Genomic DNA, 12,583 nt, shown 5'->3' with positions numbered 1-12,583 from the left:
CAAGGCCTTTCTGTCTGATTCGTGGCACAGCCACAGACGCCAGTGATGAGCACATGTGGAGTGCAATGAAGGGGAAATGACTGTTTATGGACTCATAGGATAACTTATTTATCACTTGGCTCTGATTTTGCATATTTTACCAATGTCGGCTGACAACTTCTGAAAATAGAGATTGTACTGTGATCTGAAATGTTTTATAATCCTCTCCTATCTGTGGATGCTTACTGCTCATTTCATCATTACAGCATCATATTTTCTGTGAAAACACAGTAAGCTGGTGCTTTAACACAAAACCAGTTGGAATGTGCTTAGTGCATTTAAAGTCATTTAGCAGTACTTTCTTCATGCAAAGTTGAGTATAATTCCATATATTGAGTATATGCATATGATGCTGAACAGTTTTGTAGACATTAATATGTGCATCTAAAGTTATGTGATCCATGACACTGTCATTATATAGTGGTAGAATTAATCGACCCTCGGAGCAGACAATTCTGTAGGGCAGTCCACTCTTGATCCCAGAAAGTGCAAGTTTGCATATATGAGTGAAAACATATCTAATGTATCTTACACTCTCCCAGTGGACACATGATGACTGTGTCCTCTACAGTACAAAATCAAAAAGATGATTCATGAGTCCTGGAGCAAAACCACAAACCATTTCAAGCAGCGTTATCATAATGATATAAAGCTGCTTCAGCTCCAGCTGAGATCTGAGTATTTGAGGAATCTTTGGTTGTATCATCAGTAGTTGCATTCAGTGTTTTTGGGTGATTCTCTCCCGCGGTGAATCCGGTACACAGGGTTCATGCATTCCTTACGGCAAGCCTGCGGTTTTCCAAAAGCCTGTGCAGAGCAAAGTCGGATATAGATAATTATATGATCTTCATGCGGAATGGATGGTCTACAATATTCTGCTTGAATTAATTGAATATTTTGCATGTTGAAAATGGAGAAATGAGCAGTAAAACATTGTGTTGGTTTCTTATCTATCATTCTCGGCTCTGTTGCTGAGTTTATAAGAGCGCTTGCTCTTTCGCTCTCTCTTTGTTAACAAAGCTGATGAATATTTCAGATCATGTGTTTGAGAGTTTTTGAAGCGTCATGGTTTATTTAATACCAAGAACAAACTAGAGCACCTATCAAAAGAAACCAGTGAAAAACTAGAGGCCAGTTGTTATTCTTGCTCCTAAATGTAACTCTTTTCAAAATAATATTAAGTCTATTGTCAATCGATATACACATATACTAATCTAAGTAACAAATATCAATGGAAGTGGATACATGAAAAACAAAGTGAATCTTAAATGGGCATACTTCCCTACCGGAAGTTATATGGGAATGACAGGAAGTGGAATTCATTGAGAGAAATTCAATAAATATGTGTATATAAAAATAATCAAATTATTAAATAAATAGTATAAATAAATAAAAAATAGTAAAAAAGAATCAAAAACTGTGTTTGCAAGTTACCTGGGCTACATTAATTTGATCAAAAATGTAAAAAAAAAAACTGTAAAATTATGAAAAATTACCATTTTAAATAGCTGTTTTAAATTGTATTTTATTATATTTTAAAATATAATTGATTGCTGTGATGCAAAGCTGAATTTTCAGCATTACTCCAGTCTAGTGTAATAAATGTAGCGGACCTAATTCTTTGAACAATGCTTGATTTGAATAATTTATCTAAAGATATTTTAAGATATCTTAAGTTTAACTGCAGGAGCTGATAAATCTGACCTCTTAAAACAAATGTCATGGGGAAAAAAAGTAGAGAATTGAGATATCAAGAAGGCAGAAGGTGTGTTTGGCAGAATATTACAGGGCAATTACGCTGCTCCAGATGTGTACGGCAGTGCTGACAGACTGAAAGACAGAGAGAGCATCTTCCTTTAAGCCAGTGACAAGGGAGGAATATTGATAGTGTCCTGAGGGAAGAATGAAAGGAGGAATGTATGAAGGAGAGAGAAACAGTTGTTACCTCTGAGGGGGTAATGACTACCTGTGCTTCTCACACCTGATTTATGCCTGGTATCTCCTCACCTGAGCGCTGCCACGACACGCTGAACACACATACACTCACACCTGTGGAGTGATGGCTTCATTCACAGGAAACATTTGTCTGTCTGTGTGTTTAGACAGCATCTTCATTTTCCATGTACCACCATCTCTGACATTACAAATAGCAGCTGGTTTAAGATCAGAACATTATGTGGCTGTAGATACAGATAATTCCTATTATTCCACCATGATAACATTTAAAAGTCACCCTTAGGGTAACAAAATTACTCTAAAATAATGCAATTAACATTAACAAAAAATGTATAACCTTGACATAAAAAAGAACATTAAATGTCACACAAAACAGGAAAAGAGCCCTTATATGTGTCTGTGTGTGTGTGTGTGTGTGTAGATTTACAGTAAAATTTTAGAGAAAAATTCAAAAACATGTTTACAGCATAACAGACCAAAAATAATCAGGTTAACACACATGGCACTAAAATTACGCAATAAACATTAACTAAAAAAAAAAAAAAATGAAAAAAACACAAACCACCATAATTCACATAACTAATAAAACAACAATAATAAAAACATTTTAAATTAACTATAAACATACAAAAATTATACTGTGACCCATATATTTACCATATATTTAAACACAATTTCCTGTAAAAGTAGACATATTTTCTTGCTAAAAATTATATAGATTTAAACTGTGAATTGTATGCCAATTCAACCTTTTTACTTCAAAAAACATATATTGTACAAAATTTTACAGTAAAATACTGTATATAGGAAATATTACACTGTTCGAAAACCAGAAAAAAACATCAACACACAACATTAAAGTATGAAATAAAATGTAACACAAAGCACGTAATGGACATAACTAATAATAATAATAATATGTTGTTCAAAATGTATAAAATATAATCACATTTGAAACTTCCAAATACTGTTTTCCATAAATTTATAAGGTGGGTCATAAATAAAAACTAATTTGAACAATACTATAAAAGTATATGTTTTTTTCTCATAAATATTTATTTTGTTTTACTTTAAAAAACATACATTTTACAGGTTTTTGCAGTACAAAACAGAGAGAGAGAAAATTAAGACACTGTTCAAAAATGTGATTACAGCGGGAAAAAATACAGTTTTTACATTATGAATAGATAAATTAGGTAAGACATTCACATGTGTTTAAAATGCTAAATCCTCAATAAAGAGCAACTAATCTCTCAGTATTGAACTCATAATTAGCTGAACTGATTTCGCTGATGGAGTTTTTTTAATTCAAGGGTCAGATGGACGGGGATTGAGTTAAAGCTCCTGCATGGACTCATCTGCGTTCAGTTCTGCCCCGTCTTGAGCATGCGGAAGGCTAAACGTTTGTTGATGTAGGGTCAGTAGGAACTCTGGGAAAGCCGCTTGTGTCGCTGACATCAAATACTTTGGCTCTTTGTGACTGATTTGGGGTTTTATTTTATTTTTTTTACTTAATTTACTCGCATATTTTGAATAACTTGACAATCAACTCCACTCACAAACCATCAGCCTGACCTTTAACCCTGTGCTCCCAGGGTTTGTGGGTAAAAGGTTGTGGCAGGGCAACACAACATTTTCAAGGATCACTCAACACAGAGAAACAATGACATCTGCAATAACACTAATCTAATGTAACCTGAAAAAATAAATACAAGATGTAGATGAGTTTGTTTCTTCATTCAAACAGATTTTTTTTAATGAGAAATTTCACATTACAGTACTTGCTCACCAATGAATCCTCTGCAGTGAATGGGTGCCGTCCAAATGAGATGAGAGTCCAAATTATGAATCATCTGAGAGTCCAAACAGCTCATAAAAACATCACATTATCCACAAGTAATCCACATGACATAATTGAATGTCTTGTGGAGTGAAAAACTTTGTTTGTAACAAAACAAATCCTACATTAAGGCATTTGAGCCTGTCTAGATGGCCTGACTCATCAGAATTGCATAAGATTATAATTTGATGCAGTTCAGCAAGCATGTTGACATAATGAAAAAATATTACATCAACTACTAACAAGATTTGAAGCTGTGCCGAGTGTATAAACTCTGTCCCAGATTTAACTCTATGAACGTTAGCTTGTGGAAGACTAGTGCAGTGTGACAGGTTTTGGGCGACTTCTCATGGCTGCGATCTGGAAACCACAATGAACCTTTCAGTGCATGTCAGAGATAATTTCATTCAAACATCTTGCTATCATAATCATTCGGTTGCCTATGCTGATAATTGAATACAGTCACAATATCATTTGTATTTTTTGGCCTTGCTAAAGAAGGCTCTCTTTTTTGTGAAGCGAATAATAGAGCAGAAGCTTTTGCTGAAAGCTGTCAGTCTGGAGAAAAAGAAAGAGAAAAATCCAAAAACATGTGACAGAAAAATACAGTTTGTTTGTCATTTGATTTTGTCTTTAAATGTGGAAATATGGAATGTGGAAACCTCATTTCTAGATATGTAAATACAATCAGATACATATATCTTAAGTTAAAGAAGTACTGAAACACTACACAAAAACAGCAATTATAAATCTTAAGACATCATAAGACAGGTTTTCTGTGACAGCTTCTAGAGTGTGTTTGAGCCCTGTAAGTGTGTTCTTGTGCTCTATTGATCACTGATACACTCTCTCACCCACTCACTGTGGGCCAAGGCCAGAGCCAAGACAGAGATCAGGTTCACCCTGCAGGAATTAAAAGCACATTGACTGGTAGCAAGTTTCTGAAGAACACCGCAAAACTGGTGTCAGATTGTCTTTTACAATATCCCTTACTTTTCCTCTACATGCAGTGTTCTTCCTTTCACCATATCTATCTATCCTTGGACGATGGTGGGTGTTGCTGACAATAAATCCTATCTGAAAACTGATTCAGAAGTACTGGAATCAGTAATGTTTCCCCTTAATCCTGGTATGACTATAAAGGGTCATTTAATTTACTTTTATCTAATGTAAAGACTTTTATTTTGATACTGTATGTTTTCCCACTGGGGAGAATCATGGGTATGTGCTTCTTAGTGAGGCGGGTTTTTTTTTTTTTCTTTTCTTTTTTCCTTGAGGCTCTGATTTAATCTGATTATTTTTGCTGATATAATCCAGCAGGTTTGCTCATGAGGCAGGCATGAATAGTTGCATTCATATTTTGTCAGTGTAATGAAATCAGACAGCACAAGGCAGGCTGATCGCTGCATGTATTGTTAGTCAGCTGATAAGGGTCAAGACTTTTTGTCCAGATGTTTTATCTCTGCAATTATTTTAAGTTCCAAACCCCAGACACTTAAACCTGCACTGCTGAGTCACACTCTATATAAAACACCTCCACACATCAGTGCTGTTAGGTGCGTTTTAATCAAACCTTCTCATTTAATGTAGAGTGCATTATTAGTTTTGAGTATCGAAGCTATAGAAAGGCATGGACATGAAACTTAAATTTAGCTCTTTAATGTTATGTTTGGGTATGTGTGTCTGCATGCATAATGCTGTAAAAACAAATAATGAGAAGTAGGTGAATTTCATTTAACTTTTAAAACAAAGACCTGTTCTGTTTTATTGAGGAAAGCTTCCAAAAAGCCCTTTAAAAAAATAAAACAATAAAAAATGTTGTTACTTTAAATCTACTGCGTGGTGGAATTCGCATGAATGTTACAGAAGAGAATAACCCCAGCTGATTAAACTAGAGCTAACAACGCCAAAAGAAACACTCAACATGCATTGTTTAATCAGGTAAACTATCCTGGGTGGAAAACACGTAAATGAGTTGCTTTCACGGTCCTGCAGCTTTGGTGTGATTTACTGATGTAGTTTTTTAGTAAATTATGTGATTATATTTATAGTGAATTTATAGAATAATACTTTTCAAGTTTTTTTTTTTTTTTTTTTTTTTTTTTTTTTTTTACAGGCTTTAATTTGTACTTTTATTTTTATTAAAGTCTCTTTTGCTCACCAAAGCTGCATTTATTTGATCAAAAGAACTGTTTTCTATTTGAATATATATATTCAAACAATAATTTCTATGATGCAGTCATTACTCCAGTCTTCAGTGTCACATGATACTTTAGAGATCATTCTAATATGCTGATTTTCTGCTCAAGAAACATTTTATTATTATTATTATTATTATTATTATTATTATTATTACTACTACTATTAATGTTAAAAATAGTTGTGTTGCTTAGTAATTTTTTTGTTTTGTTGTGAAAACCAGGATTATATTTACAAACTAAAAAACAAAACGACAACAATTTAAAATAGCTTTTTTTATTATTAAGAATAGTAATGATTTAAAAAACAACAACTGTTTTTGTAAAAGACTATCCTAACTTTTGGTCATCTTAATGCATCGTTATTGAATAGAAGCATCCATTTTAATAAATAATAAATAATAATAAAAAAAAGATCTATTTGCATTTAATCAAAATATGTAGTTTGATAAAAGTGCACAATAGGGGCACTATAGAGTAGCCTTGTGAATGATCAAATTGACAAAAGAGACATACTATGATTGTGGACTTCACAAAGTCCATAGTCCATGTCACGTGTGTAATTTGGCACATGGAGTCAAAACTTACTGTAGTGTATGAAAAATACAGTGTACAGAAGCAAGAGAAGAGTGTATTTGTCTGATCTGAGGCTTGTTTCATTCCTCACACTGGGTAATTTTGATGAACTTGTTGGCCTCATTATGTTCCAGTGTCATAGTCAGTAAGCAATGACTCTGATGTCTGTGGAGATGGTAGAATGAGACATCTCATCTCTGAGGAGCTCGCTAACCACTAATTTATCACCGCTAATGAATGTCTGAGAGCGAACAGATGTTTTAATTTCCATTACCGTACCTAAAATGGCACCAGAACAACCATTTGCCGTGTAAGTGTTGAGAGAACCTTCACTGGGACAAATATGAGTCCAAGCAGACTGATAGATACTGTATATTACTTTTAGTGGTTTCCATACTTTTAAACAATAGCACATTCAACTAAGGGTATTTATTCCACTCCGAGTGCCAACAAGTAAAATAGAATTAAATTAGCAACTGCGACCACAACACAGATGGGAGAGAGTTTTGAGAATCTGTTTAGATTGTAAGAAGAAGTGAAAGTGATTGATGAGAGCCGTACACATGCCACCTTTCTCTCTCTCTCTCTCTCTCTCTCTCTGGCTGGTTTATTGGTGGGCCGCTTTATTTGCGGTAATCTGAAGCAGATGGCAGTTTGTTTGAAGTCCCTGCAGATGGTCATCACCGCTCCGCTCTTCAGCGCCTGAGCCGTGAGGGATCCAGACGCCACACAGAGGCCTAACCTGCCAGAAGAGCTAAATAACCATTGTGCAAAATGACCAAAATAACTTACTCTGAAGGATGAGTCAAAACCGTGAGCACTAATCAGGTCTAGAAAAACCCGTCCAGTGTGTCAGCCGTGATTAAAGATCTAACCGTGCTGTATAACCAACATGTTGTGTTTAATATAATCAGGAGTCACTATTCTAACTAAAAGAACCATATTAGCATAACAGGAAAGCTTGTCCAGACCTATGTTATTTTAGTCCTGCATTAACCTGCATTTTTCCTGGAACATCTCCATTAAAAACTTCTTTTAGCCTTAGAATATGGTAAATTAGTGTCAGGAGTTGACCTACGATATTAGGTTGTTTAAAACAAACACGTCCTCATTGGCACAGGTCTGTGCAGAGCGCTATGCATTCTGGGACTGAAGCCAAACGCAGCCATTCCAGTCAAGCAATGCAGATCCAAAGCATATTTAAAGGCCAGATGCTGCATAAATTGGGAAATGGACATTCAGAAGGGCAAAAAACATTGAATGTGAGCAAAGTTTTCATTATAGTTAAAGGTTATCAAACCCATCTTCTGCTTTTGCTTTAATCTGACAGAGGCTAAAGTGTCATTTCATACTCTAGAAAGCATGAAGGATACAATCACAGTCATAGCAGAGACTTTCCAGTCCACGTCTGTGCCAAATACCTCACAGATGAATGGCGTTAAACAGTTTGTCTGCCCTTCATGGTTACGCTAAGATGCAAAAAACGATTAGTCGGCACAATCATCATCGCTTTTTTTCTTTCACTTGATGTCGGCGTTCTGAGAATATCACATAGAAATGTAACTTGTGGGGTTTATTGGAGCTTGATCCTTGAAACGTGACTTGTAACGTCTTGTTTCATTGGCTGAGCAGACAACAGGATGTACTTGGCAGGAAATTATCATTGTGACAAGCTCAGAAGTGAACTGCCTTTTTATTGTTAAAGCTGATGTTGTGCGTTTTGAAGGACAGTGAGACCGAAATGGAGAAAAACCTGATGTTCTACCCCACTGTTCTGCTAAACTCAGAGTAATTTAAAATTAGTTTTCAGAAGAAAATGTTATCCTTTGTGCAGTTGTTGGCATGCATTAAGAAAACAAAAGTGGATGGCCTGCCTTAGATCTTTTGGACTTAATATCAATGTTGGAGATTATATTGTTGCTGTTGTTGTTTTATAGAGACCTGTTTTGTGATTTGACTTTCTTAAAAGTTTACTTTCTTAGTGACCCTTTAGCTGGCAACCATCAGGACTTTTAAAATGTGCCTTTACACCTGTTGTTTTAGTACGTTTATTCAGGTGATGCCATAACGTCTGGCAAAGGTGTTGCTCATATTTGAATATGGATTGCAAAAAAAAGAAAGAAAAGTTTTTGCTTCAGGGTGGTAGTGTTTTTCCTCCACAAATGTTTGTTAAAATAAAATAAAATAATATTAGGCTATTTGTCACTCTTTGTATATTTAATTTATGAAACTATCATTAGTGCTGTTTTTCTGACTTATTTCAGTGATACAGTATAACTTATAACAAAATCGCTAAATGATGACAACATTTTTGTCTTAACTATTCCTTTCCTAACTGAATTTCTTTATTGTTAAGAAACTGGCATACAGATTGTCCAGTTCATTTGAAGTAGCTCCCTCCACATCTTCCATCTCATTCTTTCAAGAGGATAATGAGAGGGCTTTGCAGTGGATGCGGTCAACTTATCAGACTCACACCTGCATCCTGAGTGACATCTGAGCCGGAGTCTGTCCATTAATCAACCCCTCTCACTCTCTGGCTCTCTCTTACACACACAAACACACGGCAGGGTTGTGTGTCCGTCTCATGTCATGTCTGGTCATTGAAAGACGCCATCAACCACTTTATATAAGAGCTGCAGATGGGATACAGGACTTTGCTTTTAAGCATACACATACACATGCTGATAGCTCAAGATAATTGGCTACTGCGACTCTAGGAGACATCCTATCACATAATTCACTCTCAAACACGCAACACCTACACACACTTAACGCTAATGTACTTGGCAATCACACACACACACACACGCAATGTGCCTTACAGCTCAGTCAGTAAGTGACTTTACAGCAATGTTGTAAGTCAAATATTTATATATTTGTAAAATATTTTTTGCTTAATATTTGATTTTTTGTGTCTTATGGCTTAGAAAGTGACTCCACAGCCAAGTTATTATAGTTTAAAATATTTATCTATTTTTCTATTAGAAATTTCAGTTATCAGTTAAATTTAACTTATTTTTTATTTATTTATTTTAAGATTGTTAAGGTTTTCTAAGGACACCATTTCAGACATGCTTCCAAGGAACCATAATGTCAAATCTAATGATCTAAAGCAAAGTGCACTTTAGAGACCACCAAACAAATATTTAATGCCTAATATGTTTATTTCCCACTATAAATGGATTAATAAGATGAAAACAATTAACATTTATGAATTGATTCAATTTTATCTATTGCTCCAGATGTTATTTTAATTTTTAGGATTGTGCGAGGTAATAAAACACAAAGAATGAAAACAAATCACCTTTGAAGACCGGACATCAGTTGTGTTTGGCTTCAGACAGCCGATTGGAGCAGATCCAATCACTTTCCTGCATCACATCCCTTTATTCTTTTGAATGCAATTACAGACAAACAGACTTGCGCTGTAGAGACTCAAACCTTGAGATGACACTCTGCACGTGTCACTTTAAAAGTATATCAGCCCTGAGGTGAAGTTTTAACCCTGTGCAGTATGGATGTCACCTTAGGAATGTTGAGGAGAGACCCTGACCCGACTAATTAACCCGTCCATCTTCAGAGCCTCGCTCAAGCTTAGAGATAACTGACTAGAATGTCACTCATACTGTTTACATCTACTAAAAATAAGTGGTCGGACATATACACTCCAACCTTCTTCGTCAGTGGAAACAGACACACTGAAGACACACAGACATGAAAACTATGCTGACACGAAGACATCCAATCAGCAGTTAGTGTGATACTGTCGACACCGTCCTCGCACACAATGCCTTTGGGGTAATGGAGGAGCTTGTGTCCATGTGTTTGCATATTTAAAGTAACCCACGCCTCATGAGAGTGACCAGGGTGTCTGTGGAACAGATTTCAGTACTTTCTTTTAATTTTTCTTTTTCTTTCAATATTTATTAATGGTTGTTATGTTTTAGCTATTCACAGACTGTGAAATATACTGCTTTCTCTTTTCATTTACAGAGAGAGCCAAAATATGTCCACCAATCCACCAATCAGTGCTTTTGTTCTCTTGTTGCTAGGCAGAATTCCTCCTATGGCCAATCACATTAAAGGAAGAACAGAGTGATGTTGAGTTTTTCCAAAGGATTACTCATGATTTTGAGCTCACAACACTTCAAATCTTAAGTTTATGCATTTTGAAGGTAAATAAGTTAAATTAACTCATATTTTTAAGTGAAAGGGCCAAAATGCAAAATTTTAAGTGATGTTTAGTCAACATTACTTGATTTTTTTAAGTCAAGACAACATTAGGGTTTACAGTGTAGGCTACTCACAGAACAAAAGCTGAATGAAAGTGCTGATTGGTCATTAGCTCCCTAAAGGAATTCTGGGTGTAGTATCAGTAGATCCATGGGAAACCAAATCAGGCACGTACTGTATGACCCATACAAGCTCGTCTAATCTTACAGACCACACGGAGAGCAAGCGTCTCACTAATGCCACACACGCATGTCTAACACATTCAGGCACTCTGAGAAACTGGGCCAGGGCAAGACCCACAGCCTGTCCTGTTCTTGTGTCCATGCATGTGGCGTTTTATAGATAGCAAATAATGAATTACACTCCGGCTTGTTTGGACGTCCACGATTCACTGTAGAAAAACAAAATCTTGGCAGATCGTTCCCGCTACACGATAGAGGACGAGGAAACTGACTAGGGGAAACTCCAGTTGTCTGGAGGCTCGCAGTGAAGGGCAATCCAATCCAAACATACCCTGGTTTGGGTAAACACCCAAAGTTTTTTTTTCTCTTGCCGCCAGAGTTTAACCAGGCCAAAATCAACTCCACTATCTGTACCACTCGCCTCTACTTGAACTTCAAACACCAGAATCCAGATCCAGCTCCTTTTAACATCAAAACATGCAGGTGTTTTCCTCCCTCTGCTGTCTTGATGACCTGTGTTACGAGTGAAGACATGTCCTATTGCCCAGTGTTAATTTTGTCAGCAAATTCGGATTTAGTCTTAGTCTTAGTCTTTTGAAAAACACACCATTTAGTTTTAGTCACAATTTAGTCATCTGAAATGTTTTAGTCTTAGTCTAGTTTTAGTCGACTAAATATCATAAGAGTTTTAGTCTTAGTCTAGTCTTAAGTCTTTTAGTCTTAGTCTAGTTTTTTTTTAGTAGAACAAAGTCAACTTAGTTGACTTGACTAAATGTTTCCATCAGTCTGTTATGGAATGGTATTTATAAAATAAACATAAGGCCTGCTCTCAATGAAAAATATACATGCTCTCTGAAAAAGATATGCATTCGTCCTGAATGATATGCAATGCATATGACATTCTTTCAAGATGAAGTACAGTATTATTGAAATAGACAACCACCTATATTATATTTGTATTGTATGTTCATTATATTTCTTTATTTGTGATATTTACACAAAGTTTACATTTCTTTAAGTTTGTTTTTGTTCATTTAAAATAGCACTGCATAGTCTTCACTGTAAAATAAAATACACAAACCAAAATGTATTCAGACACCTTCAACATTTCTTACAATATCACAGTTTATTTGCTGTAGTTTAGAAATTGGTAATAAAATATGACAATAACTCAGGGTTAAACTGTGTCAGAACAACAAATTCATCTTGATAATGTCTGATGCAATGCTTAATTTGGTTCAGTCTGTGGTGTGAAAAGGTTGCATGAGCAATTAAAGAAAGAAACACTTAAGCAAAACATGCTCAGGTCCCTAATTTTTTTTTTTGGTATTTTTTAGTCACTAGTAAAACAATATAATCTATTCTATCTGATTTTTGGATTGACTTTGGATAAATTCTTGTTAAAACTACAAAGTAATTTAATCAAGAGCAGTGAGTGATTTACTTTCATTTTCATACATTAAAGACACTGACAGCAGAGCTAGTAAATTAGGCGCGGTCACTTTAAGAGACAAATGCATCCATTATAAAGATACACATCCGATTTCTTTCCAACT

Source organism: Carassius auratus, unplaced genomic scaffold (genome assembly GCF_003368295.1).
Source record: "Carassius auratus strain Wakin unplaced genomic scaffold, ASM336829v1 scaf_tig00011294, whole genome shotgun sequence".
In the NCBI taxonomy this organism is placed as follows: Eukaryota; Metazoa; Chordata; class Actinopteri; order Cypriniformes; family Cyprinidae; genus Carassius; species Carassius auratus.
The sequence above is the reverse complement of the archived record's forward strand: the minus strand, read 5'-3'. Positions refer to the sequence as shown.